General features: G+C 46.0%; 1 long non-coding RNA gene across 1 annotated transcript; it reads left to right on the forward strand.

The window, feature by feature from the left end:
- Nucleotides 1–27,702, forward strand: LOC134370895 (uncharacterized). Its single transcript, XR_010022684.1, has 5 exons — nucleotides 1–112; nucleotides 15,259–15,379; nucleotides 15,799–16,059; nucleotides 17,011–17,303; nucleotides 27,055–27,702. It is a non-coding gene; the product is annotated as an uncharacterized LOC134370895 (long non-coding RNA).
- Nucleotides 27,703–27,772: the final 70 nt, after the last annotated feature.

The raw sequence follows: 27,772 nt of genomic DNA on the forward strand, positions 1-27,772 counted from the left end.
AGAGGCTCCGGTGTCCTCGGTCCACGCGCCGCCGTGTGGACCGGAGCACGGGGCGACGCAGTGGCAGCGGCGGGCGGAGGAGGCCTGCGGGGGGAGCGGCGCGGCGGAGCAGGTAGGGACCGGTGAGGAGGGTGTGGCTCCCGAGCGAGGCAGGGGAGTAGCGTCGGGGCCGAGAGGAGGGACGCGCGGGGTGCCGTAGGGAGGGTCCACCAAGCCCCGGGTGGGGGAGGGGAGGGGCGGCGGAGGCCGGCGGGAGGACCGAGGACGGTGGGCAGGCGGGCGGGCGGGGGTGTCCGGCGTGGCAGAGCCAGGAGACTGGGGCGCTCTCCTCCGCTCCCGAGGAGCCGCGCCGGGCTCGTCTTCTCCCAGGTGCGGGGCGGGGCGGAGCCGTGCGCTGCGGGGGCCAGGCCGGAGAAGCGGGCTCGGCCGGGCTGGGGCCTCGAGGTCCCGGGGCCAGGGGCGCGGTGAGCAGCCTGCAAGCGTGCAGGTGCGGGTGCGGGTGCAAGTGCAGGTGCGAGTGCAAGTGCGCGTGCAGGGCGGCGGGGGTCGGGGGGCGGTTTACTCAGGACTCTGGCTGTCCTGTGTGCTGACTGCGTTTTTGTCTTTAGCGCAGCAGTGAGTTTTCTAACCTCAGCTATGGTGGAGGTTCGTAGGTAGCGTCTTCCCTCACTTGGAGCAGCTCTCTTTAGAACTTCTGAAGAGTGGTCTGGCGTTGATGAATTCTCAGCTGTCGTTTGTGTAGGAAAGGGTTTTGCTCTCCATGCTGGAGGGCTGCTCGTTTGGGTGCGGTACTCTTGGTTTGGAAGTCTCTTGTTTCCTCTTGTTCTCCGCTTTGACTGCAACATCCCATTCTTTCCTGGACTGTGAGGTTTCTGTTGAGAAATTTGCTGAAAGCCGCATTGGGACCCTGTCGCGTGTGTGTGTGGGGGCGGGGTGTGTGTTTGTGTTTGTCTCCCTGCTTTCAGTGTTGTCTCTTGGCGACTGTGCGGTTTGACTCTTTGGCTAGCCTAAGTGACGTGGTCTGAGAGCGCTGATGTGCCAACTTCTTGTGGGGACTTTTTGTAGTGCATAAAAAAGCATTTTAAGCTTGTATGATCTTGTTTGTTTTACTTAATAGTTAAGAATGGGTTTAATGACTTTCATAAATATTCACCTTTTTTTCCCAGCTAGATAGGCATCACTTACTTTACACCATTCTTTAAATCCACTGTTTCCAGAGCATGCTTTGAGATTTGATACTCCAATAAATGTCATTTGTCTTCAAGTCCTTTTAAAATATAGAGATTTATGAGATGGTTTGTGTTTGTCTTCACCTTGTGACCTAATTTTCCCTTTCCCTTCTGGTTGAGCTACTTGTTAATTAGAACTTTTTTTTTTTTTTCCGGAAACTTATTTTGTATGTTTTTGTTGGTGGTGATAGTGTTTTCTTCTGATTCAGGTTTTTACATTGTTGCTCTCTTGAGGATCCTACTATCTGGAAGCTTCCTGTGCTGTTTATCTCTTCCCAGAATTTGACAAATAGATTACTTTAGGTATAATGAGAAAATGTAGTGAATTAATGAGACCTTTAGTCCTTTTCCTTTTCCCACTAAGTGAATTTTTATTGCAATTAAAATAAAATAAATTTTGCAAGCATCCTTCCTCATACTTTTATTGCTAGCAATAAAAATTGAATGGCACAAGGTACAATGCCCAACACCATAAACAGAAGTTAGCAGGAAATAAGTCCACAGAACAGACTAAACCAGGCATAGGTACACTCCTGGGGGGCCCGAATACAGCCTGCAGCTAAGAATGGTTTTACACTTTTAAATGGTTAAAACCAAATCAAAAGAAGACTATTTTAGAACACGTAAAATTATATGAAGTTCTGGTTTCCATGTCCATGAATAAAGTTTCACTGGAACACAGCCGCACTCGTTCATTTCTGTGTCATCTGTGGCTGCTTTTGCACTGCAACGGCAGAGTTAATGCGGCCTGCAAGCTGAAGATGTTTGCTACCCAGCCCTTTTGGAAAAAAAGTTGGCTGACCTCTGGATTACACAGTAGGTTGTACCTACCGTAAATAATTGAGGTTCAGCCTTATAAAAATCATCAAAACATTGATTTGACTTTTTTTCCTGATAAGTGATATATTTGTCAATACTGATACATTTGTTCGCCAGTAACAGACACATTTTTTTTTTTTTTTTTAAAGATGACCGGTAAGGGGATCTCAACCCTTGGCTTGGTGTTGTCAGCACCACTCTCAGCCAGTGAGCAAACCGGCCATCCCTATATAGGATCCGAACCCATGGCCTTGGTGTTATCAGCACCGCACTCTACCGAGTGAGCCATGGGCCGGCCTAACAGATACATTTTTTAATAATATTAGGTGGAATGATGATCCTGGTAAGCAAATTCCATCTATTCATTTCCTCTTTAAGAAATATTTGGGGGGAAAAGAGCCATAAACACATGCAAATTTGTAGTAGTTAATTTGTTTTTTTTTTAAATTCTGTGAACAGTGAAATTTACGAAGTTTTTTTTGTTTGCTGTCACTCACTAGTTTGCCAGTGAGTTTTACTCTGGTGCTTGTGAGAGCATAGCCACCTACACACCAAACCCTTTGCTTCAGGGTACAGCTTCTCCGTTTGTATTCACCAACAGCAGAGCCAGTGATTGCTGTCGTATTTCAAGAAAGTGTCCTCTGATCAGTTCTGAATGTCCAAAGCATTGATAAAAGAAAGGAGAGGAAATTTAAAAACATAAATGCAGGAGTTTCTCAGCAAGTATTCCCGGGTTTGTTGCTGTTCTCTTCTGATTCTGCTACTACCAGATCTTTCTCCTCTCACTTCCTCCACGCTTCCTCCACCCTCTGTCCCAGGGGCCCTTCCTTCCACCCATGTCCTGCATGTATATGGCTGCATTCTATTTGCTGATCGATCTGTGGTCGTTTCCTGCTGCTCGGGGTCCCAGCAGGATCAGACACACTGCCTGAGTGTGGCGGCACTGGCCTCTACCATGCGTTTGAGCCGTCTCTGTTCCCTCCTTTCCCCCATCTACCTGGCTTCCCACTGTCCACTTTTAGGAATAAGCATATCCTTTCAACACGCTGATCCACATTAGTGTGCTGGTCAGTGAAAGGAAAGAAAATAGCAGCAGGAGGAAATGGGAACCTCCAAAACAGGCCTCGCCCCTCCCTTTCTAGTGCGCCTCCAGTGGGTTCTAGGGCTTCTGTGCATTTCTTTAAATCTGTCATTGGGGTGCAGAAAGCTCTTACCCCCAAATGTGCTGCTCTGACAGGCTGGAATAAAGAAGCAGCCTCAAGGTCTCTCTGACCCTCCCTCCCCCGGGCCATTCCTCAATCATCTGTCTCTCTCCAAAGCACAGGATGAAGCCCTTCCCATCTGCCTAAAATTCGGACCTGCCAAGAAGACAACAATTACCTCTGGTCCTTTCCCTGAGTTTTTGTTAACTCATATTACAGGAATAAGAACTAGAGTCTGTCAACACACCTGAACAGACTTTTGTCACAGAGCATTGTCTTCTATTTTGGTCCCATTCAGCATTTTGGAGAGAATCATTTACCAGTCATTGCTCTGCAGGCCAAAGAGACTTTGCCCCAGGCCATTGTATGTTCTCCAGCCACTGAGTCTCCTTAAGAATCGTTTACTCCTATACCCCATCTCCCCTTTCCCTGTGGACAGGGGATATGAACTTTGTACCCCATGGGAAAGTGGGCAGTTACTCTCTTGTGATCCCCCAGTGCATTGCCTCCTCCCAGCACATTAAAGTAATAAAATTTCTTATGCCTTTTCTTCATATTAATCTCTGTTAATTAGTTGATTTTTCAGAGAACCTTTAGGGTGTTGAAGGGCGAGTGTTCCCTTGGACCCTACACTGTTTTCTCTTGCTTTTTTATGTAGAAGAGGGAGAGGCAACTATAATCCAGGGGCACTTGTGACATTGCAGGCACAGTGTCGTTATAGTTCTTAACCTGGTGGGTGCGTTTGGCCCTATTTCACAGGTGAGTCAGTGGGGCCTGGGCGTGTTAGTAACCTACCCACACTCACAGGCAGAGAGTGGGAGGGCTGGATTTCAAGTCAGGGGGGGGGCAGTCCTCAGGTGGCGGCCTCAAAGTTCCTTGGCAAGAAACTTTCAGGTTGGGGCTACGTTCCAGAAAGGAGGTGATTCCACTTGGATCCCAGGAGACCAAAGAGGCTGCTATTGGCATGCCCTCAGCATACAGGAGAAGTTGTGTGTAGAAGCAGGAGTCAGCATGAGGGGACAAAGATGTGGCTTTCAGGGGACTTTTTTACTTCTCTGTTTAGCAGCGAAGTCAGCGGGCCGGCAGAGGTCGTGGGTAAAGAGCACTGGAGCTGTTGGCTGCATTTGTCCCCTGCCAATCAGTGGAGCCTGCTGTAGTGCAGAATGAGATAATCACAGCTGCAGAGGTGATCTGCATGCCCAGTATACAGATGTTCACTTTATTACTTAGAAATTAGTTGTTTAAATCTCTTCAAACTATTACGAGTATATTGCTTTGCCTCACAAAGTGTTTAATTATAAAGATAAAGAAGTTATAACAAAGTGCTGTGGCGTCAGTCCTGTTTGTAGGTTCTTAAGGATTTACTTATTAAAACTTCTGTGATTTTACATTTCTAAGGACTTACTCTATCATTTTAATATTATCTTCACAGAAGTCAGATAAATTTCTGTCTTCATTCATGCTGCTGTAAGAGAATACCACCGACTAGGTAGTTTATAAAGAATAGACGTATATTTTCTCACAGTTCTGGAGGCTGGGAAGTCCAAGATCAAGGTGCTGGCATTTGTTGTCTGCTGACGGCTTTCCTGCTGCGTCCTCACATGGCAGACGGCAGGGGCCGAGTGAGAGAGGAAGAGCAAGCTCACCCAGGAACGCTGCGAGACGCCTCTTCTGTAAGGGCCCTAATCCCATTAATGAGCACGGAGCCCTCATGGCCTCGTGTCTCTCAAAGGCCCCACCTCTCAATACCACCACGTTGACACACCTGGATTTTGGAGGGAACGCATTCACACCATAGCATTCTCCTGTTCTGCCTTAATTATAGAAGGTATTCAATGGCTTCAGGATGACTCACTGCTGCCTTGTAAATAAGGGCTCTCCCTAGGGAAGCCCTGTCAAGTGACCTTATTGTGTGAAGTCACTTTGCACTTTGCCCCCATGTGCTGGCCCCACCCACATTTCCCTCCTTTTCCTGCTGTGGTCATCCTGGAACATGTTCTCCTTTAAAGCCACACGGGGCACCATCATTAATTAGGAGATGGGTATTTTCCTCCACTTCTTCATTTCCTTGAAGACTCATCGTGCCTCCGCGTGTTTCATGTCTGTCTGTCCTTTAAGCCCTCCCCAGATACCACCTCCTCCAAATGTCTTCCTCGGCAGATTCCCTCCCCCTCTCTATTCCCGTAACAGCTGATCGGGGCTTGATGACTCTTTGCCTTGTGTTAGAGTAAGTCGTAAACACATCTGTTTCTTCACTTGATTGGGGACTCTTTGAGACTGGCAATCATGGCATGTTTATCTCTCTCGTGTTATATTTCTCATGATGCATCTTGATGAATTGAGTTGGTTGTGTCTAAAGGAGCAGACATCTCAAAAATTAAACATATTCAGTATTCCAAATAAAAGAATCAAAATCAAACATAAAGAAGTTATAAACTTTTGTGAATGCCAGAGCCGCCAGTAGTAATCCAAAAATTGGCTTGTGACTGACCACCTTGGTGAGACCCTAGATCTCTTTGAGCCTCAGTTTCCACTTACGTTTTTTACTAAAGTGTTATGTTTTTTATGAGGATGAAATGAAATGGGATGTTTTATCTGAAAATGTTTTGGAAATCAGGAAACCACTAAATTGTTTCAAATATAGAATTGCATTGTGTTATTCCATTTCCACAGTCCCAATATTTAAGACAAAATTAATAGGGGTTTAGAAAAATAAGCCTGCTACTATACAGATAGTGTGTACCTATAGCATTCTAATTCTGATTTAAAGTTAAATTTGTGCCTACATGTACTTTGTGCATAGTTCTACGGGAAACATCTGATCCAATTGTGTAACCAATTGTAGTGACCTGGGAGAATTTGGACCCAGTGGTGCTGTCAGAGAACCAGTTCCCCCTCTCCATAATTCCAGCATCATAACCCACATTTTGTGTTTTTATTCTTTTCTTAACAAGCTTCCATCTCTATCCCAAGTTGCCCACAATAGTGCCTGAGAGCTGCCTTCTTATAATGGTTGGACTTCTACTAGGAGGGATAATTTTTGGTGTCAATGAAAAGTCGCCCCCTGCCATGAAGACTGATGTGTTTTTCCTGTATCTCCTGACACCTATTGTGCTTGTTACCGGCTATTTCATGTCCACTCGCCCGTTCTTTGAGAACATTGGCACTATTTTCTGGTGTGCTGTGGTAGGGGACACTTAGGAATTCCATTGGCATTGAGGTGTCTTTGTTTGGTATCTGCCAGATCGAAGCATTTGGTATCAGTGACATCACTTTGCTCCAGAATCTGCTCTTCGGCAGCTTAATCTCTGCTATGGATCCCGTGGCTGTGCTGGCAGTCTTCGAGAACATTCATGTCAATGAGCCACTGTACATCCTGGTCTTCAAAGGGTCCCTGCTGAATGATGCTGTGACAGTGGTGAGCACATGTGCCTGCTGTGTCAGTCCGGCCCACTGTCCATCTGTATCAGCTCTGACGGTGATAGCGGAGGTGGCTCCTGCAAGCAGGGTGGCTTCATGGTCAGTAGGTAGGCGCCCCCACTCGGAAGGACCCCTCACATGGTTTAGTGCTCTGATATCCTGTCTTGAAATTCTTAATACCTTTTTTATTTATTATTTATTTTTTATTTAGTATTATACAACTGGCTCCTCATTTTCATTTTGTGCTGGGCCCCGCAAAGTATGTAGCTGGTCCATTTTTCAAGGCCCTGTTTATACAAGAGAAGCATAAAAGTGACCGTGGCCTTTGTACCTCCGAGCATTTATCATTTTGGCATTTTCAAAAGTGAAGGTCTTTGGTTATAATTTAAAGGACTTCATGCCCTAGGATTCTTTGTGAGAAGAAATGCTGTCAGTATATGAGGGTACTTCAAAAAGTTTATGGGAAGATACATATATGCATATTATCTCTTTTTTTTTTTTTTGCGGGTTGAGGGGAGGGGGCAACTGGCCGGTGCAGGGATCCAAACCCTTGACCTTGGTGTGGTGTTACAACTTGGGCTCCAACCAGTGTTTCATCTTTTAGTTCTATTTAAAATATCCACAAACTTTCTGAAGTACCCTCATGCCATGTGTACAGTACATGTGAAATGATAAGACCTACTGAGTGTGGTTCTGTAGCTGGGGATGATTTATTGATTGCGTCTGTGAGTTTAGGCAAATTTCTGTCACATGCTCATTGTTGCTACTGTTAAGCCAGCACATTTCTGGTCCTTATCATTTTCACATAAGTGGCTATTTTTTCCGAAAATGCAAATTTAACTTCTTTTTTAATTGACATGTAATTAGAATCAGAGGCTGTTATGATCTTAGCATTAGCAGAGTTTACTTCCACTCCACCTTCTGAGCGCTGGCAGGGGTGGAGAGAAAGGGTGAGGAGGCCTGTTCCCTCACCCGCAGACCTCCAAAGGGCTCTGCCTCCACCAGTTGAAAACACTCAAGGGATCCTGGACTGCTAAACAAATTAGTTATCCTCGTGAAGCTGTTTTATGCTAGCTATGGTCCTGTAGGAGTAAAGGCGATAGTAATGATAGCCATCAGCCGTCTGAGAATGCTTCCTTGTGCTCAGATCTGCATGACAACCGATGAAGTAGGTATTCTTCCCATTTTGCAGGTAAGAAAATTGAGGCAGAGAAAGATTAAAGTGTGTTTTAAGTAACTTCATTTATATTATCTTCTCCATTAACTCCTATTAAATGTTATTTCTGACTCATTGAAAAGGTTACATAGAAACCAACATTATTCTCTGTTAGCCTGTCTTCTGCTGCCAGAGCAGAATCCTCAACTGAATGAAATGCCATCTCTACGGATGCTTATGCAGGGGCCAAGGGAAGACGTTCCCTTCAATCCCCTGAAGGCGCTCTGAAAAATTGACTCACAAACAGATTAATAGGGAAAAAAGGCAAGTCAGGTTTACTTGATCATAGTTTTAGGGGGCACTGAAGCCCTCAGAATGAAGACCCAAAGATGTAGGGAAAACTGTCCACTTCTATGCTTAGTTTACGAAGCAGAGGCAGCCGTGTAGAAATGTGATTGATTGGACAAGAAAGGTAATATCTAGGGTTCATAGACTGAGTGGGGAAGCACAGCACGGCCTGTTGGTTCACATTCTGTTGGCCTTTCTGTGTAACATTCGTTCCTCCAGCGTAAAGGGCAGGACCCTTTCTGGAATGGAGGTCTATGACCTATAGTCAGAGAAGGTAGGCAGAGCAGTTCTTTGTGGCAGCTCCAAGACAGAAGGCGGGGGGAAGATTAGTGTATAATTTTAGTCTTTGTGGTTGGCTTTGGGGAAGGGGGTTCTGGTTTCTATGGCCCACCTTGGGGAAGAGGGATTAAAGTTTCCATGGCTTGCTTTGGGAGAGAATAAGGCAGGGAGCAGGAGGGCAGGAGGTCAGAGGAAAACTTTGCTTTTGAGGCTGCTTCTGAGGCCTTCTCGTGGGGTATCACTTTTCTTTTCTTTTTTTATTTTGAAAATTTTACTTATTTTTTTAAATTAAAAAAACTTTTTGAAAATTTTATTTTGTCAATATACAATGTGGTTGATTATTGTGGCCCATTACTGAAACCTCCCTCCCTCCGTGCTTTCCCCCCTCCCTCCCAGCAGCCTCGCATCTGTTCACTGGTCCTCTCAACTTCAAGGAATTGTAACTGTTGTGTCTTCTTCCCTCCCCCCCCCCGTTTATTTGTGTATTTATTTATTTATTTTTAGCTCCCACAAATAAGTGAGAACATGTGATATTTCTCTTTCTGTGCCTGACTTGTTTCACTTAATGTAATTCTCTCTAGCTCCATCCATGTTGTTGCAAATGGCAGTATGGGTATCACTTTTCTGAGCCAAACATTGATGAACTCCATGCAGATGTTATTATGTAGAAAAAAAAATATTGATAATTTATTGCTTACAGTTTTTAGAATAGCTTCTAAGTTATTTTAAAACAGCTGTTACACCACTCAAGTAACAAAATCTACTTTAGATATTCCATTATTCACCAGCAGTGATTAGTTAATGACTAGTCAATATTTACCAATATTAAATTTTAACTGGGAAACTGCTGTAATAGTAAAGAGATTTTATTACTCATTCCAATTTCCTGAGGTATCAAGTTTTCCATGGTGACTTATGTTTGATATGCAAATTTTACCCTTGTTGAGGGTGATTGCAGACATTCAAGTGTGGGATCCTTGCAGTGGATCTATTTAGTGTAAAGGAAACTTTACAGAGAGAGATAAAGACCTTACTGCATTCCTTCTAGGGCAGCTCAGCAAAGTCAGGGCGGTTTCAGAATGACACACAATGCCTTTACACTGCGTTCCCGTCCTTATAAAATTTATCATTCACACATCTCGGTGGTCCATTCTTTTGAGTTTGTCCAGGATCATACTTCAGGACGGATCTAACTGCATCACTGCTTAGAGTGTGCAGAGGCAGCGGGGGATCCAGAAGCGTATCCTGTGCCTCCTCTCAAGAGGCACGAAGACATCGACTTTATGGACAGGGAGGGAGGGCTGACCCACAGAGGGCAGTGGGCCAGACTGAGAGCCTGCGATTCCAACAGGGAAGGTCAAGGACAGAGAAAGGACATGGCTGGTAGGTAGAGGTGGAAGCCCTTGTCCATGGCCAGAGCCTTAAGTCAGAAGGAGTGTAATGGTTTCACATGAAAGAGCCTTCCTTGGTAAGTTACATACCTTACGTGGAAAGCCCAAGGTCCCTCAAAGCCACAGGAGATCAGGGCATGGCTGGAGGTCTGCCTACCTAATGCAGAGTAAAATACCTGATGTTTCTCTCGCTGAATTGGCTGAACAGTGTACAGAATTGAGCATGTGTTAGAATAATTAGAACAATGGTGCAAAAATATAACTCTCCTAGTCAGGTACCCTCAAAGAGCAGAGGTGGAGATGTTTTATGGAAGTTTCTTTGATTCATTCATCCAGTCTTATCCCTAGGAGAGTTTTAAGGAACTCATGGAATAGGGAGAGATATTAAAGATATGTACCATGATACATACAGCAAAGATAATGAGTCGCTAGGAGTTGCAGGTAGAAGATAGAGGTTAATCAGAGAGAAATCGTGTCTTAAAAGTGCAGTCTGGGGGATGGGTAGATTGTAGGTTAAAGCAATTAAGTCCCTCAAATTGTGATAAATTCAGTATTGAGAAAAGTTGAAGGGAAGAGAACAGCATAAAAATGTCTCAAAGCAAGAGAAACTGATAGTAAGATATAAATTGTATATCAATCATATATTAATTGTAGATTAACTCTGCATGCTGGTGTGTGGGGGCTAGAGTGGAGTATAATTAACTGGAACATGGTAAACAATTGAAAAAATAACGGTGTGATTTTTAAACAGGATTTCTGAGTTTTCCCTTATAAATATCTTGTGAAAACTTTTCAAAATTACCCTTATTGGGCAAAGATTGCTCAGGTTCTCAGTTATCTGAGAAGTCCTGCCATTTCCACAGTAGTCCGTAGTCAAATAACTTATATTCATATGGTAATTTCCATATTGTTTGTAAAACATGTTAATGCAACCGTTGAATATTCTAATAAAATTTCCAGGCAAACGTAAAGAGCTTCCTTGATCTTCCCATAACTAGGCTTGGTTAACAGAGTGGCTCTGTTGGAGGAGGCCAGTGATGTACCCAGTGGCCCATCATTGTGTGCTGTGGAATGGAATTTAACTTTAGGAATTGGAGGGTAAGCAGAGACCACTAAACCTTAATTTTACTTTTGTAAATAGTAGAATAGATCTAAACTTCCTTATGCAAAAATTATTATCCTTTATGTTTTGCATAAGAAAAAGTGACCTGAATACTTTTTCTGGAACAGAGCTATTCTGATAAACTATGTTTGCATAGTTTGCTTTCCTGCTTTCCATGATTTTGCTGAATTAGTGCACATTTTAAACCAACGTTCAAGATATATGATTCCTAAGTTTAATATATATTTATGTATTTTAAAAATAATTATAAGAAGTAGACTTTTGATCATTTGAAAAATTTGAAAGCACTCAGCTGTCCAATTAGCTCATAAAATTTAGTAAATTGGCATCATTGGCATCTTAATGTCCTAGAAACACGAGTGTCAAGTTGAGGCTAACATTGCACAGACTCACTAGAGACATATTTGTAGCCCACCTACATTATATATGTACGTATACACAATACATATACATATATAAGTTAAAACTCCACAGCTGTGTGGGATAGATTCCCTTGTCAGAAAATTACAGGATTTAACTGGAATGAACTAACTATGGGATTATGGCCAGTTGTAACTAAAAGAATTTTATCGTGTGCTGATCACGAGGTATCAGGTTCAGCGTAAAACAGGTGGGGCGCTGTGGAAAGCTTTCTGGTTGTCAAGGTGATGTTTCTACTGAAGACACTTCCTCTTCCATTGCTGCAGCATCTCAGGCAGTGATTGATCAAACTGGAGCTTCTGCCTGGTGTGCTGACAGTGAAGTGTCTGTGATTCAGCTTTGCTCTTTGCAAAATCTAAAGGAATATTTAAGACAGAATGTGCCTTTGACAGATTTGATGGATGAGTTGCCAGGAAAATAATGGTTTGGGGAGGATTATGAATGTATGACCTATCTTCCGGATGCCAGTTACTCCGTGGGAATGAGTACCTGAGTTTCCCAAGAAGGCCACTTCTGTGTGCTTAATGGGGTGTGGGTGGGGGGATGAGAGGAGGAGAAGGAGACGAGGGCTGTGTGAAAGGAATTTCTAATTTTGTTGGCGAAATGAGGAACTCACTCAAGAGGCAGCACCAATAACCCAAGACAGCGCATCACAAAACGCTGGTGCTGCAGGAGGTCAGAGGACAGGGTGACTCACAAGGATTAGAGGAGTCCAGAGGGCTCTTGGGAGGAACAGCAGCTTCAGCTGCACCTTGGAAGGTGGACAAAGTTTCCCTAGGTTTGGGGGCTGAGTTTCTGCCAAGAGAAACAACAGGAAAGAAAACCAGAGGCAGGAATGAATAGATACAGTGTGTTTTGTGGAGGGTGATGAAGAGTAGTGGGAAAAAACAAAGTGTGCCAGGTGTATGAGACTATTATTAGCCTTCCCAAAGTCAGGCGGTCAAAGATTTTAATCTTGGGAGTGGACAATGGAATGGCAGCCGTTAGAGGAAGTAAGTCTTGCAGAGTCTGTGGGGGGATTAAAGCAGGGGACAGATGAGACTCCCCAGTGCAGGCCGGAGGAAGGTAAGGAGGAAACTGTGGAGTCTGGGGACAGAACCGTGGTACCCGCCTGGCATGACCGAGTGGCCCAGGAGGGAGGCTGTCAATGCAGAAACAGTGGGCTGGGAAACCTGCCTCTCTTCTCTGGGACGGTGGTGGTCATCACCGTTGGCTTTGGCTGTTTGGAGGCAGGGGGTATAGACAGCCCATCTCTGATCCTGTCTCTGGAAGCACGCGTGGCACGTTGATGCTGATGGAATCTGATGCCCGCAGCAAGCACTGGCTGCAAGTGGGCAGTGGTTGCTGCCTGGAGCAGTTTCCTCTCTGTCTGGCAAACAGTGATGCCTTCAGAATATTTAAGTTCTGGTGGGAGTGAGTCTCTTTAGTTCTTCCCTTAAGGCATTTTTTAGTGGTAGGATACCAAGTGCTCTTCAGTGTTGCACCAACAATTAGGAGAAAGGAAAACCCTACTGCTTTCTAAGGAATAATCCATTATTTTTTCAAAACAAACCAGACATTTATTGTCATTTTTAGGCAACATGGAAGACGTAAATTGTAATAAGGTGTTAGTTGACCACAAGGAGCTCATAATCCAGCAGAAGAGAGAAAAAAGATTATATAAAACCTGTAACGTGGTAGTATAATCAGACAGTGGGCTCGCTACCCGGTGCACACAGAAAGTCAAACTCTGTGACACTGGCTTTTGTGGGAAGAAAGAGCTTTATTGTGTGGCCGACCAGTGAGGGGACAGGAGGCAAAGCTCCAATCTGTCTCCCATCTGTCTGGGGTTAGGTCAGCCTTTTATGGACAGTGGACGGGTTGGTATGGGGAAGCACTGGTGGGCAGGTTTTGATTGGGTGAGCTTTAAGGTTGGCTATTTATGGAAAGGCACGGAATGGTGAGTTTCAGAGTTTCAGCCCCAGAACTGCCTGGACAAAGGACCCCTCGCCTCTGAAAAGACTCACGAGTTTCAAGTTCTGGTCATGTCCTGGCCTCCCTGGTTCCATTGGTTCCTGGTGTTATTTGGAGGACAAGGCTTTTTTTCTATTGTGCATGCCCAGGCTGCGTGATTTGCAGATTTTGGCTCTGCTCCTGCAGGAAAGCTTAAGCAATGGTTAAATAATGGACCAGATTGAGTTGGTCACACGGTTATAGTAGGATGTATAAATGACCATAAGTGAAGTGTAGATGTAGGGGCCAAGGGAAAACTTCCTCTTCACCCCTGAAGTTTCATTAATAAAAGACACTGATAAATTTTGATTGATATGGAGAAAAGGCACTTATTATTTTAATGTGATGATGGGAGGGGCAATGCATGGAGTAATCACAAGAAGGTAATTTCCCAATTTTCTAGTGGAGTGCAGAGGTTTATATAACAATTGTCACAGGGGAGAGGGAAGGAGAGGAATGTAGACAATATTCTTGCGGAACAGTAAATGATTATTAGGGGTGAGACGGAGAGGCAGATATAATCTTGTGAAAGCCCCATCCGGGTGTGGGGCCCTCCAGTCTCCATTCCCTCCTGGGGTTGTTCTTTCCTGCTTATCTGAGGGGGTTCCTAAGGAGGAGACCTTAAGACAATTGCATTTCTTTTGGAAAGCTTTCTTAGATAAGTGCTTGGGGTGAGAGAAACAAGGCAAGGTTTGAGGGACTTTAAATTCTGAGGCTCCTTTCTGAGACCTTTTAATTTTCAAAGCACTCAGCATGCCAAAGCACCATGTTTTGGGGAACAGTTCTCTGCGCCCCAGTACAGAAAAAGAGTGAGATGGCATTTGCTGAAACCACACGCTGGTTAGCAGGAGTCTGACTCAGTCTTCCAAGGCTGAACCTTGAATAACTCAACCAGAAGGTCAAGAGACCTTGATTTTAACGTTGCCTCTGGCATTTTGTGTTATTTGACCTTGGACAAATGGGAAAATTTTGAATTTCTCAGAAATCAACTGAGGATGTAGTCCGGCCTTCACTCCATGTCTCCTGGAGATTCCAGATGTCCCCGGAGGTACAAATATCACAGTGAAAAAAGCATGCCACCTGCTGGACTTGTATCAGACTCACTGGTTTTGTGAAAAAGTGGTAGGGCTTACACCATCACGTCCTGTGTCAGGGGGTTCAGTGGCCCCCAGAAGTGTGTTTGAATGCATATTGCCCAGCAGATTCAAGTGCCATGCATTCTTGAAGCCTTCATTAAACTAAGATAATGGAAAGAAACCAAACAACAGTGTAGTCTCATTACTTTAAAGCACAAAATATGTATGAAGTTACAGCAGACAGAGACACACAGAGTTTGCTGCCTCTTTGCTTTAAGACAATTCCTTTGTGTCTTATGCTACATCAGAGGTGGGACATATGTGGGTGAGGTGAGGAGCTGGGATATGGAGAGAGGACCCCAGTGGCCTGGGAGGGGGACTTCCTCAGGTTGGGGACCTGTACTGATGTGTGGATCCCTTCCATGTGTTGACCTAAGAGAAACTGAGGACGAATATATAAAGCATAGGATTTATTGAGCCAACATGATGATTGCAACTGGGGAAATGCATAGATCACATCACTCTGAGAAATGTGCTGTGAAGTGGGCCAGCAGAGCTCAGCATTTTATAATCACAAGAATGAGAAAAAACAAAAGAGAGAAAAAACAGCCCCCCCCCCTTTGTCATTACATCAGTGTTTATATTGGCACACCATGTGTAGTTCTGGGATTGCTACTAGGTTACATACTCCATGCAGGGATCTAGGGTTAGGATTAGAAGAAACATTCTAGGTTGTTTTATGGCTTTCTGGTGCCATCATGTCTGCTTCTAAGTAAAAATGGTCTTATGATAATGTTTTCCAGGACAGGTGGACATGGCTACTGACTCATTCCAGATCTCCCAAGGCATGACAATTTAGCTGACCTCATCAGAGCAGATTTTTTTGTCATCACATGGCGTGACTCCACAGTAGGACCTTGTAAGGTACATGAATACAGTGACAGGAGCACTGACAAGCTTTCTCTGTGGCGTACTACCTCCCAAGCAATGGTATAATACGAGTGGCGTATGCTGGATGGCAAATGAGTATGTTTAAGTAAACTTTCAGATGATATCTGGAGAAAATAATGTCTTAGGAATAAGTTTTGTAATAACTTTGAAATCTCCTCTCCCTTACTTTTAGAAATAGTTTCTCTGACAACACACTTTTATCAACACTTTTTTGGCTTAAAGCTGCAATATTAAAATATGAGACAAATAAGTACCCCATGATTGCCACTTTTCATCCACTTGGGCACACAGAAAAAATGTACTTATGAGAATTTCAGGTAGATTTTTTTATGCCCAGAATGATGAGGAGGAAGTTGGAACAGACTTGACAGTGTGTTTTCTTTCTCCCACAGGTCCTGTGCAACTTGTTCAAGTCCTTTTGTGTGATGAAAATCATTGCAGGAATTGCTAACTTCTTTGTTGTGAGAATCGGTGGGGTGTTGATGGGCATCTTCCTGTGCTTCACAGTGGCATTTACGAGCCACTTCACACACAGTATCCGAGTGATTGAGCCACTCTTTGTTTTCCTGTACAGTTATTTGTCCTACATAACAGCCGATATGTTTCACCTCTCAGGCATCATGGCATAAGTATTTCATTGCTGGCAGCTCTTGGTAATTACCTTTCACTGAATTCATGTATTCTAAGCTGAGATAGTCAAGTCGAATAAGTTATATAAAGTGTAGGTTTTCTTATTCTTTTAAGAACAATTAAAAATAATCGTCCTTTCTTTTTGTTACAAGGAAATGAAAATATGTATCAACCGAATTTGTACTAACGTGAACTGGTGCTAAGATGTAAAACCACTTAAAAGTTATTTCTTGGGTCTCATATGAAATATAACAATAAACTGTTGGGTATGATCTTGGTCGAGCACCGAGACTTTTGTGAGTTTGATGCCCCTTCAGCATTGTCCACGTGGCAGGCTGTGAACTTATTCCAACAAGGCATCGCCCACGCTGCTCTTGAATTCACGTTCTGGAATTGCTTATATATATTCATTTCAATAATCTTAGTAGTAAAAATACTTTATATGATAGATTCAATTGGAAATAATAGCTCAAAGTCATTCAAAGCAAAATTCAATGAATAAAGGATACGATCAGGTAATTTTTGTTTAGCTTTTTAAATAAAGAGGCATGATTATAAAGCAAGAGATTATTTATTCACTAAAGATCAGTGAGTGTACCATTCACTCTGATTCTGAAGGACATTCTCAAGAAGTTCTGTAGTGGGCAGAAGAACGGTAGTGTTTGGATCCCATGTTACCCTTTGGAGGGTCACTTTGAAAGAGACTACTCATTAGGTGTGGGTGTTTTTATAGCTTCCAAAAACAAGCCTAATGTAATGATCACACCCTGTAAATGGTCAGTGAGAAATACTTAGTAATGGATGCCTTTACATTTTTATTTTTATTTTTGCAACTATTTCTTTGGAGCTCAATGTACACGAGGCTGCTTACCAGGACCTGCTTCTCCTGTTTAGAGTTTTGAGGCTGTAAACATAAGCCTAATTCTTCCTGAAATTTTCTCTTCCAACCTGATTTAGGTTTTCCTGTCTTTCAGCTAAGGACAATTTTGTTTTTCACCTCATATCAGCACTTCTGAGAGTCGGTGGTCCCAGCAGCCTTCGTGCCCCTCCCTGGCATTGCTGCAGGCCCAGCTAAGCCATTTACACTGTTCCCACTATGATGAGACCTGCACCCTCCACCAGAACGGCACCATCAACCTCTACTGGGAGTCCCAGTGCCCACTCGATGACTTTGAGCTGGTCCTGTGGTCCTTGGGCTCTCAGGAGAAGAGCTACCTGCTGTGCCCCTACAGCTACAACCACCCGGCCTTCCGAGACATGAAGAAAGGTGAGTGCAGCATCCCCCACCCCGGCCACTCCCTCCCGAGCCTGGCCTCCCCGTCCCCGCTGGGTACCTGCGGTCTCTGTTCGGCATCAGCCCCTGCCTCACACACTTGGCCTTGTGGGGTGTCGTCATCCCATTCTGCCCATGAGGAGCCAGCAGGAGTGAGGCGGTAACCTACAGGGGTCTGGAGAGAACCCTCAGGGGTCACAGTCTGCATTTAGGCTTGCAGGAAGAGTGAGGCCTTGTCTCTGCCTTCTGGCAGCTTCCAGAGTAGTGAGGGTCCCCGTGAAGCCCTGTGACATCAGGACCACAGGAAGCTGCCAGTAATCAGCTGCAGAAACAAAGCAAGGCGGGATGGGCTCAGCTGGAATCCACCAGGAAGACTTTAGTTGGGTGGGGAGGCCTTAAAGTTTGAAGAAGTTTTAGATATGCAGAGAACAGGGGTGATGGCAGCCTGGGGGCTTCAGGAGCACAGGGCCTCCATGAGCAGGGGCATTCCCAAGAGTGAGGCCAAGAGGAGTTCATTCTGCTGGGACAAGGGATCCAGGGGTTCCCTTCAGGAACACACCTGCAGTTGAACAAGTTATGTTTGTTACTCACTCCATGGAAGGAGAGCATGCACCAGGAGGATGCACGGGGTGTGTCTGTAAGAGGGTGTTAAAAAGAGACTATTATTGCACTGAGCTTTAGTCGTGTAATTTAGGAGACAGTCTAAGGAAGCTCTAGATTGGATGCTGTTGAAAGGTGAGGGAAATGCTATCAGCGGTTAGCTCAGTATCTATGGGGAGGGTAGACAAGAGCAAGGGTAGAGCTGTCACTGGTAACAAAGTAGCAGCCACTCATTTCAGCCAAGAGAGAAGGATGTTTGGCATTTGGTGGGCTGCACAGGGATCAAGAGTTGTATGTCCTTGTGTTCTCAGAGTGAGTGCCTTCGTCGGCTCAGGCTGTGATAACAAAACACCGTCGGCTGGGTGGCTTCAACAACAGAAATTGATTTCTTGCTCCTAGCCTAAAAGGGAAGCAGGGACAAGAGGGGAGACAGAAAAGGAGGGACGGGTCCTCCTGTTTGAACGCCCAGTAGGGTCCCATGAGGAAGAAACAGCCACATGGGGGCCGAGCCCGTGGCACACTCGGGAGAGTGTGGCGCTGGGAGCGCGGCGACGCTCCCACCGCAGGTTCGGATCCTATATAGGAATGGCCGGTGCACTCACTGGCTGAGTGCCGGTCACGAAAAAAAAAAAGGCAAAAAAAAAAAGTAACAGCCACATGGATTGGGGAAAGCATTGGCCAGTGAGCAGGTGGAGGCAGCCCAGGACACAAGACGCAGGAGAGACGTCCTTAAGGAGGGAAGGCAAACAAAATCAAACACACGCAAAGGCTCGTGAAGATGGGGTATACCACGAGAACTCACCTCCAGACAACATGGACAGACATCCCCATAATGATGGGAAAGGAACTTTTTGCAACCCACACAGTAAACTATCCCAGACAAAGAGAGAGCCTATTCTTTTCCTTTTAAATTCTAGAACATCATATGAGTTTTGAATGCCAAAATGTTACCACTGTCTCAGAGGTGGGGACAAATTAATGCAGATGGAATACATATGACAACTCTAATAAAGAGAGCAGCGGGTAAAAGAATCTATATGGATCCACGGCTTCCACATTGTACGTTTGTCAGAGCCAAAGTTGCACCAGAGAAAGTTGAACAGACAAGGAAGACGTTAGACGAGGCTATTGCAATGGGGAAGCAGGCCAGAGCTCACTCAGAGCACAACTCCATTGAAACGAAAGGCGGGAGGGTTTTGAAGCACTGAAGTGAGCGCTGGGAAAGGACTGGAGGACTTTCGGGGGAGGTGGACGGTGGGAGCTGTGTTTTCCAGCACACTGAGTTAGTTATTCCTGAGATGGCAAATGATGTTCTCTGTGATCAAGCCACACGTGTTGGCTAACCTGTGCCCACTAAAGTTTGGCTGCTACCCTCCCACAGAGACTGGGCCATGGGGGCACTGTCTTCCTGGATGGTTCCATTTCATTTTTTTTTTTTTTTTTTTTTTTTAATAAATTTTATTTTGTCGATATACATTGTAGCTGATTATTGCTCCCCATCACCAAAACCTCCCTCCCTTCTCCCTCCCCCCGTTGGTTCCATTTCAAAGGGTGGCTCCCAGGCCTTTGGGAAAGACATTCCTGGGTTCTAAAACTGCCAAGAGGCCTTTTTCAAGTTTCCATCTCAAAGAAGCTGAGAAATAATGCACGTTTACAAGTTATCTAAAGTCATTGCTCTAAGAAGAGGGAGCACAGGGACCTTCAGTCAAGCTGAGGTGAACTTCAAGGCGGCCTTGGTCACTTCAATGGGGAAAATATGAACCCAGCCCAGACTGTGAAATGATGATGGTATATTGATAGTACTATGCCCCACCCAAACAACTTAAAAACTGTGACAAAATCACTTAAGAAAAATTGGATAATGTTAGTAGTCCTACACCTGGAAGATACAAATAAAGCAGCTACCACATTCATATACAGGATTTTGTGAAGACCTAAGTTTTTATTTCTCTTGGTTAAATACCTCGGAGGGAAAGGCGGGTCAGATGGGTCTGTTCCACCTGTGTCATGGGCACGTGCCCCTCTTCCTCCACAATCTTCTGCACGCGCCTGCTCCTGACACACGCCCTGAGTGTGCTTGTTCCTCGCACGTCCGTTACACACACGCTCACGTGCACATTCTGTGCATGCGCATCTGTGCACATTCTGTGCATGTGCATCGGTCGTCCCAGCAACCGGCCAAACGTTCCGAGCTTTGCCAGTTGGCTGAGTTGGTTGAGTTGGCAGCTCGAGGAGCATTGTCAGTGCTCAGTTCTCTTACTTACTCAAAGAGAGAAACTTCCACAGCTGGAAGTTTCAACATGGGTAGCTACGTGGGCAGGCTTCGCCCCGCACCCATGCCCCCTGCCCTGGGGGGGCAATGTCCTGCCAGTAGGGCTCACACACCCGCAGCCCACTCACACCGCCGGCAGAATTCCCACGGCTGGCCGGGTCCACCCAGCAGCCCATGGCCTTGGATCAACAGCGGACCATCCCACAGGTACCCAGGAGCGTCGCACAGGCGCTGTGACAGAGCATCTGCCAGGAGATGTCCTGTGGCCCTGCACATACTGTGTTCCGTGCTGGGCGTCCTTACTTCCATCTGCAGACGTCTCCACCAGGGGGTGCAGGTCCTGTCTGCTCACAGTCCCAAGATGTCCTTCAGCTCAACACCCAGCTGTGCACAAGACTCCTGCACAGCGAGGAGTGTGATGAGGGCCCTTGGAGAGAGCATCAGAGAAAAGGCTGAGCAAGAGAAAGACCCCAAAGTCACAGAGAAGCAGGAGGGTGAGAGACGGGGCCCTGAAGGAGCTGGCACTGGCTGTACACAGTCAGCATTTAGGCCCTTTTAGGGTCAATGCAGCCCTTTCTTCCTTTCTGCCGAGGCATGGGCCTCTGCAGAGGAACCTCCAGGTGGGGTGCTGGCAGCCCACATATAAGATGCCCCACACCTGTTGTTTGAGCTCCTGCCCCCTACGAAATGCCATCACAAGCTCCTACAGCTCGACTTCAAGTATCCAGCTGCCGCAGAGGAGGAAGGGTGAGGCCTCAAAAGTGAGAAATGAGGGTCCTCAGCTTTCCATTTTAGCTCCTGAGATTTGCCAGAGGAAGAGCCCAGGTGCAGCGACAGGGCAGGAACACCTCTCTAAGATCTCCTCGCCCACAGTCCAGAGCTCCAGACCCCGGAAACGCAAGATTCCTCTGCTGCCGCGTAGGCGAGGGGGATCTTTTATGCTGCCACCGTGCCCCGAGCCAGGTTTTCGAGTCACTGCTGATGACCTGGACAGGGAGAAGGCAGCACTCCAGCATATCAGTGCTGCCTTGGGATGTCAGGGAGGCCACTGGGACTGCAGGGCCAGGCCGCCTTCTGACTCTTTTTCCCCTGCCAGCTGCAGTGACCGCCCCTCCACCTGCTGGCCCTGTGACCTCCGTCGTCTCCTCCCAAAGCTCCCCTCTCAGTGGAGATCCTAGTGCAGCCACGGTCACCACCAGACTGCCTACAAAGAGGCTCTGGGTGTCAGCCAAGGACACCACCACCCCACCTGCAAAGATGTTCTGTGCCTCCACCCCAACTCAGAGACTACCTGGCAACCCTGGAGCCAACGCCCAGTCCGGAGTTGGATCCCCTCGTGGGCGGAAGCGTAAAGCCCCTGAATCTGGCTCTGAAAGGTTCACAAAGCATTGATACGAAGACGAGGAATCAGGTTAGAAGGAGTTTATTGGCACAGGTGGTACGTTAGGGACATAGGTACAGAACCTAGCCCGACCTCTCCCCCAGGGGTTGGGCTCATGGTTCTTCTTGTTCTGAGCTGTGTTATTGTGATTGGCCATAGCTTCTGTTGATGAGGAGTTAAACGAAAAGTCCACTGGTAGTTGTTGAGGCCTTGTGTCAATTAGGTGATGTTTAGGTTTGCGATTATTGGTTCCCTTAGTGTGTAAAGTAGGGTTTCAGAGGGGTCCAGTGGCGTGGAGATCTGTTGCTGTTAGGAGTTTTGTTGTCTTTTTACTTTACGGGGAAGTCCTGTAGGGCAGGCGCCACCATTCTGAGTATCTTTGAGTAGCGCCATGTGAAGTAGTCCTCCCCAGACCTAATAGTCCTCCCTTTTGTGTTTGGTGAAAGAGAAAGGATGTGAGTCGATTTAGGGTGACCCCCAGACTGGGTATATGGATGAAGTTCCGTCTTCTGTAATGTCTTCCTGCTGACAAAGGGGTGATGAGGGGCTAATGACCTGAGGGGTTTCCTTGTCACTGAGGTACATGAGGCTGGAGGAGATGGTAACGGGCATCTCTCATCATCACAATTCAGTTACCCACTCATGAGTCACTGGATGGTCGTGCAGAGGAACCAGGAGAATTGTTGTAGAAGTATAGGTGCCATGGATAGTGGAAGGGAACTTATGACAAGGGGAATTAAGATAGGGAGCAAAATGGGTAATAGCCATGAGCCCTTAGACCATTCCGTTGGCAGAGTTTTTAGGTTTGTCGCCTTTTCCTGACTGAAAAAGAACATGGTGAGGACGATTAATTTTCCACTTCTGTCCACTTGGTTATTTGAGGGGGCAAGAAGTCCCTGAAGTCCCCTTGTAGGTAGCAGCCCCTAAGAAAGGATAGAAGTGTGTTCTCACAGGCTAGGGCTCAGGTGTGTTTGGAAGGAGAAAGTAGAAGGAGGTCGTAGAAACCGCCTGCCGCTGACACACTAGCCAGGGCAGCTGACTCATGAGCTGGGTGTGTGTTGGCCGGAGCAGTTAGGCTTCTGTGCTTCTGGATTCTGACTCCTCTTGTGGATTCCTCAGGTATCCTTGTTAGCCGGACAGAGGTGAGTGTGAGAAGCCAGGAATGATATTTCTCAGGATGTCCTGAGAGGTTTCAATTGAAGTTTGCTACCTTTTCTAACCTGAAAAAATGAACCCATGCACTTATGCCCAATAATGTTGCCATGGTTGGGGGTGGTGAGAAGTGCGTGATGGAGGCCTGTCCACTTAGGTTGAAGAGGTTTTGGATTTAAGTCTTTTAGGAGAACCCAGTCCCCTGGCTCAATGTTGAGAGGGGGAAAGGGAGTGGATTAGGGTTTTGGTAGGTGGGTGTTAGCATACTTGTGCAAAAGTAGTCAGGTGTGGTTTAGAGCAGGTAAGAAGTCTCCCAAGGGGTGAGGTTCATAAGGGAAGTTACCTAACAGAAAAGGTCTTCCATACACAAGCTCAAATGGACTGAGAAGTTGGGGTGCCCTTGGTGTTATGTGAATTCACATGAGAGCTACTGGGAGTAGTTCAGGCCATAGCATATGTAATTGTAACAATTAATTTCGTAAGGTGGGTGTTTTTTTTTTAAATAGAATTTGCCTTTTCAACCTTTCCCAATGATTGGGGCCTAAACGGAACGTGTAATTTCCAAGAGATGTCTAAAGCCTGTGAAACTCCTTGGGTCATCTATGAAATGAAAGGTGGCCCATTATCAGACTGGACAGTGGTGGGGAGACTGAACCAAGGGGTTATGAGTTGGAGCAGGATCGTGCTGACAGTCGCTGCCTTTTCTGAAGTGCTAGGGTCAGCTTCTAACCATCCAGTGAAGGTATCTACTGATGTAAGAAGATACTTTTGTTTTTTTACAGGAGGCATGTGGGTGGAATCTACTTGCCAGTCTTGTGCAGGGCCTGACCTCCAGCTTGATAGGTAGGGAAAGGAGGAGGTTGTAAGTGGCCTTGTGGGGACACACAGAGGCAAATATTACAGCCTTGTGTTACCGATTGCAGGCCTGTGGAAGATGAGGGCATTCTACTGGAGGAGACAGAAGTTTAGAGAGAGGCTCGTATCATCCATGGAAATGGTTAGCAAGTTGTGTTAGGATACTGTACACCACTGTGGCTGGAAGGACTATTTTACCTTTGAGAATGTGCCGTCCTTGTTTGACTTGTGATCCCTGCTGTGTGAGGGATGTATGTTCCTCGGGTGAGTAGGGTGGCAGCTGCACAGGCAGAGCCAGCATTTGGTGTTGGGCCTGTGTGAGTGTGTGTTTCTTGGCTTCAACATCTGCCTGATTGGTTACCCACAGCTATTGGGTCTTGAATTTCTTGGTGTCCCTCGCAGTGAAGGATGGCTGCGTGGGTGTGCAGGTAAGCCGCCTGTAATAGTTTTGGGAGTAAAGGGCCATTAATTATAGGTGTTCCCTTGGTTGTCAGAAAACCCCTTTCCCTCCAAATTGGTGCATGAGAATGAATTATGGGATAGGTGTATTTTGAGTCTGTGTATGTATTTGCTCTGAGTTTGTTGGACAATGTTAAGGCCCTGGTGAGGGCTATAAGTTCTGCCTGTTGTGAGGTTTTATTGGATGGCAGGGGGCTGGATTCAATTACCTGAGTTAAGGAAACAATCACATAGCCTGCCTGTGTTATCCCGTAGGGTTTAAAAGAGCTCCCCTCTATGAACCAGTCCGGTGTGGGGGTGGTAGTGGGGTGTCTGAAATATCTGGAGAGGGGTTAGTAACGTGGTCCAGTATTTCCTTGCAGTCAGGTTCATCCGTTGTGGTTTGGGAAGGGTCAGGCAAAAGTGTAGCCAGGTTAAGTGAAGAGCAGCAAGTGATATGGGATTTTCAAAAAGCAAGGCATGAATCAGCTGAAGTCTGATGGCCAAAATCTTTGGGGTGGCCTGGTGGGTAAGGAGTGAAGGAAGTGAATGGGCACAATGTACTATTATTTTTCAGAAGAGAGTTAATTTTGAGCTTTCTTGTGTTAGTATAGTGGCTGCAGCCTAAGACCGCAAGCAGGGAGCCCAGCCGAGAACTGTGTTATCCAGCTGTTTGGATGAATAAGTCACTGGCCTGAGGTCGGGCCCATACTGTTGAGCCAATGATCCCAGTGCAAATCCCTGTCCGCTGTCTGCGTAGACAAGGAAGACTTCGTTTGGGTTGGGGAGCGCCAACACCAGAGAAGAAGTGAGAAGATCCAGGGAGATTAGGATCTAAGGGTTCATGGAGGCTCCCCTCAGTGACCTGATACAAAGGTCGAGAAATGAGACCAACATTTGGCACCCAAAGCCTAAAATATCCTCCTAGCCCAACGAAGGAGAGAAGTTCAGCCTTAGTTTGGGAAGGGGAATTTCTTGTATGAGGTGTTTTCTGTCTACTGGGAGAGCCCTATGACTCGGGGCGAGTAAAAGACCCAAATAGGTAACCTCTGTTTTGGTAAGTTGTGTTTTTTTAAGTGAGACTCGGTAAACTTTTGTCCTAAAAAGTTTAGAAGGAGGATAGTATGATGTTTGGAAAGTTGTTTTGAGGGGGTACATAGAAGTAAATCATCAACATATGGCAGTAAGGTGCTAGGGGAGGCGGACAGGTCCTGCAAGTCTTTCACTAAAGCTTGGCCGGACAGGTGAGGACTGTCCCAAAATCCCTGGGGTAGGACTGTCCGGGTGAGTTGTTGTGAGACCCACGAATCTGTGCCAGTCTGTGTAAAAGCAAAGAGGTCTTGGGACAATGGGTCGTGAGGAATGGTGAGGAAGGCGTCTTTAAGGTCTAACACCTGGTAATGTGAGGTCTTAGGGGGCACGGAGGAAAGAAGGATGTAGGGATTAGAGATGACAGGGGACAGGGGAAGAACGGCTTCATTTATAGCCCTGAGGTCCTGAGCCAGAGGATAGGACCCATCTGTCTTTTTATCTGGAAGGATAGAGGAATTACGTGGAGAGCTGGTGGCCCTTAAACGGCGAGCCTGCAGTAATTTATTTATGATGGGTTTTAGGTCCTTTAACCCTTGTGTGGGCTCTGGGTATTGAGGCTTATTTGGGAAAGAAAATGGATCCTTTAAGGTTATATTTATAGGAGAGAGATGGGCAGCCACCAAAGGATGTTCAGTGTCCCAAACCTGAGGGTAGATTACATCTGGAAAAGGAGTAGTAGGTGGGACAGAATTTTGGGATTCGCCCTATGTAAGGAAAAGGAGATTATGTGTTAATGTCTTCGGTGGGTGTAGGGTTAAGGTTGTGTGTAGCTTAGTGAGTAGGTCTTGCCCTATTACAGCAGTGGGGCAGGTAAGTATGGCCAGGAAAGAATGAGCGAAAGCTGTGTCTTGTACGACACAGGTTAATGGTGGGCTTATTTATCGTAGGTTTGGAAATTTGGCCATTTACCTCCATAATAGAGATTGAGGAAGGGAACAAAGGTCCTGCATGTTCAGGAAGAACCAAGAAAGTGGCCCTTGTATCGAGTAAAAAAGACATCAGCTTACCTGCCACCTCCATATTTACCCTGGGTCCAGTCTTGTTGATGGTCACAGTGGGGGCCTCTGAGTCCAGGCAGTGTCAGTCTTTGGTGGCATGTCCCAGAAGTTCTGGGAGGTGCAGTCCTGGCTCAGATTTAGGTGTTGGCATGACGTCCCCAGGCCCAGAGGCATGAAGGCAGTCAGAGTTCCAATGACGCATTCTCCCACAGGCCAGACAGGGTCTTGGCGGAGCCTTGGGATCTGGGCAGGCTGTGGCCCAATGTTCTTCATTGTCACATTTGAAGCACAGCCCTGGAGGAGATCAGTGTTGTACTGTTGGCGCTTTAGGATTCTGACTGTGCTGGAAGGTGGGGGCCCTCATTTGGAATTTAGCCTGATCCCTTTTTACCTTTGGTAGCCATTGTTTCTCACCTCTGTTATTAAAGACCTTAAAGCCTGTCTTAATTAGTTCCTTTGGAGGGGGTTGAGGGCTGTCTTCTAGTTTTTGTAGCTTTTTCTTGATATCTGGTGAGATAAAATATGGATGTAGGTATAATTGGCCTGCTTCAGAGGTTGGATCTAGATTGGTGTATTTAAGGACCACCTCCTTGATTTGGGGGTCTCAGTCAGTTCTCTTGAACTAGGGGCTTTCTAGGACTTGATCTTGTTTGTGGAAGGTGTGTTCTCTGAGAGCATCGAAGACCTCCATTCATTCAAAAGGCCCCCTGCTGGTCACTGTTTGGAGAGCCCAGGGGAGGTGGCTGGGTCCAGGCCTCCTAAGAGCTTTCAGACTGGTAGAGGGTTTTGCAGTCTTGGGCACTCCTTTCCTGTGTTGCCTGCCTTGAGGCAGACCGCATGTTCATGAAGCGCTGCTGTGTCAGTTTACTATGAAGACACCTTCTCCTTACATTTTTTTCTCTTATATCTGGTTTGTTAATTAATTGCATTTCACTTTTCTTTCTCTTTCTCCTGCAGTTGATTTCGGTGTGACAGGACAATTGGGTCGAGAAATACATTCATAGGCACCCCCTACTGGATGGCTCCTGAGGTCATTGCCTGTGACAAGAACCCAGATGCCACCTATGCCTACAGAGTAAGAGGCACCTGCCGGTGGACCTTTGCAGGGACACTGACATCCGAGGTACACGGGCTTTGTTTACAAATTGCACACTCCTTATCCATACCTACTTTCTCAGTGAGGAAGACGTGGGCACCGCGTCGTGGGTGCAGATTTTCCAGGACAGTGTTCAGATGCTGGTTTTTTTGGTCCGTTTGCATCAGCTTTGTTCTCATCTCTCGAGAATAGGCTGGTTTCAGGGCAGTCTGGGCCACTTTGTTGAGCGGAGAACATTTCATCATGAGTAAAATGCTTCTGCCTCTGTTTGCTGTCCTTTTTAACTTCAAGAGTATATTAGAATCAAATATTTGTTCTTTCACAAATATTGTCAGAACGTGTAGCAGTAGCTCCACCTATGTGGAATTTTTGAGTGTTCTTGTTAAAGAGCTTTTAGAGCTTTGGTTGTGTACATGAATATATTTAAATTATTAGAGTGACTTCTAGGGACTTGAATCAGTAATGCACTTTTTTGATCCAGGTGTAAAACCCATATTTGATAATCAGACTCAGGTTGACTATGTTTACAAAAACTGTTTAAAAAAATAAATAAACCCTTGTCTTAATTAAATGAGCCAG

The sequence above is a fragment of the Cynocephalus volans genome, chromosome 2 (assembly GCF_027409185.1).
Source record: "Cynocephalus volans isolate mCynVol1 chromosome 2, mCynVol1.pri, whole genome shotgun sequence".
Classification (NCBI taxonomy): domain Eukaryota; kingdom Metazoa; phylum Chordata; class Mammalia; order Dermoptera; family Cynocephalidae; genus Cynocephalus; species Cynocephalus volans.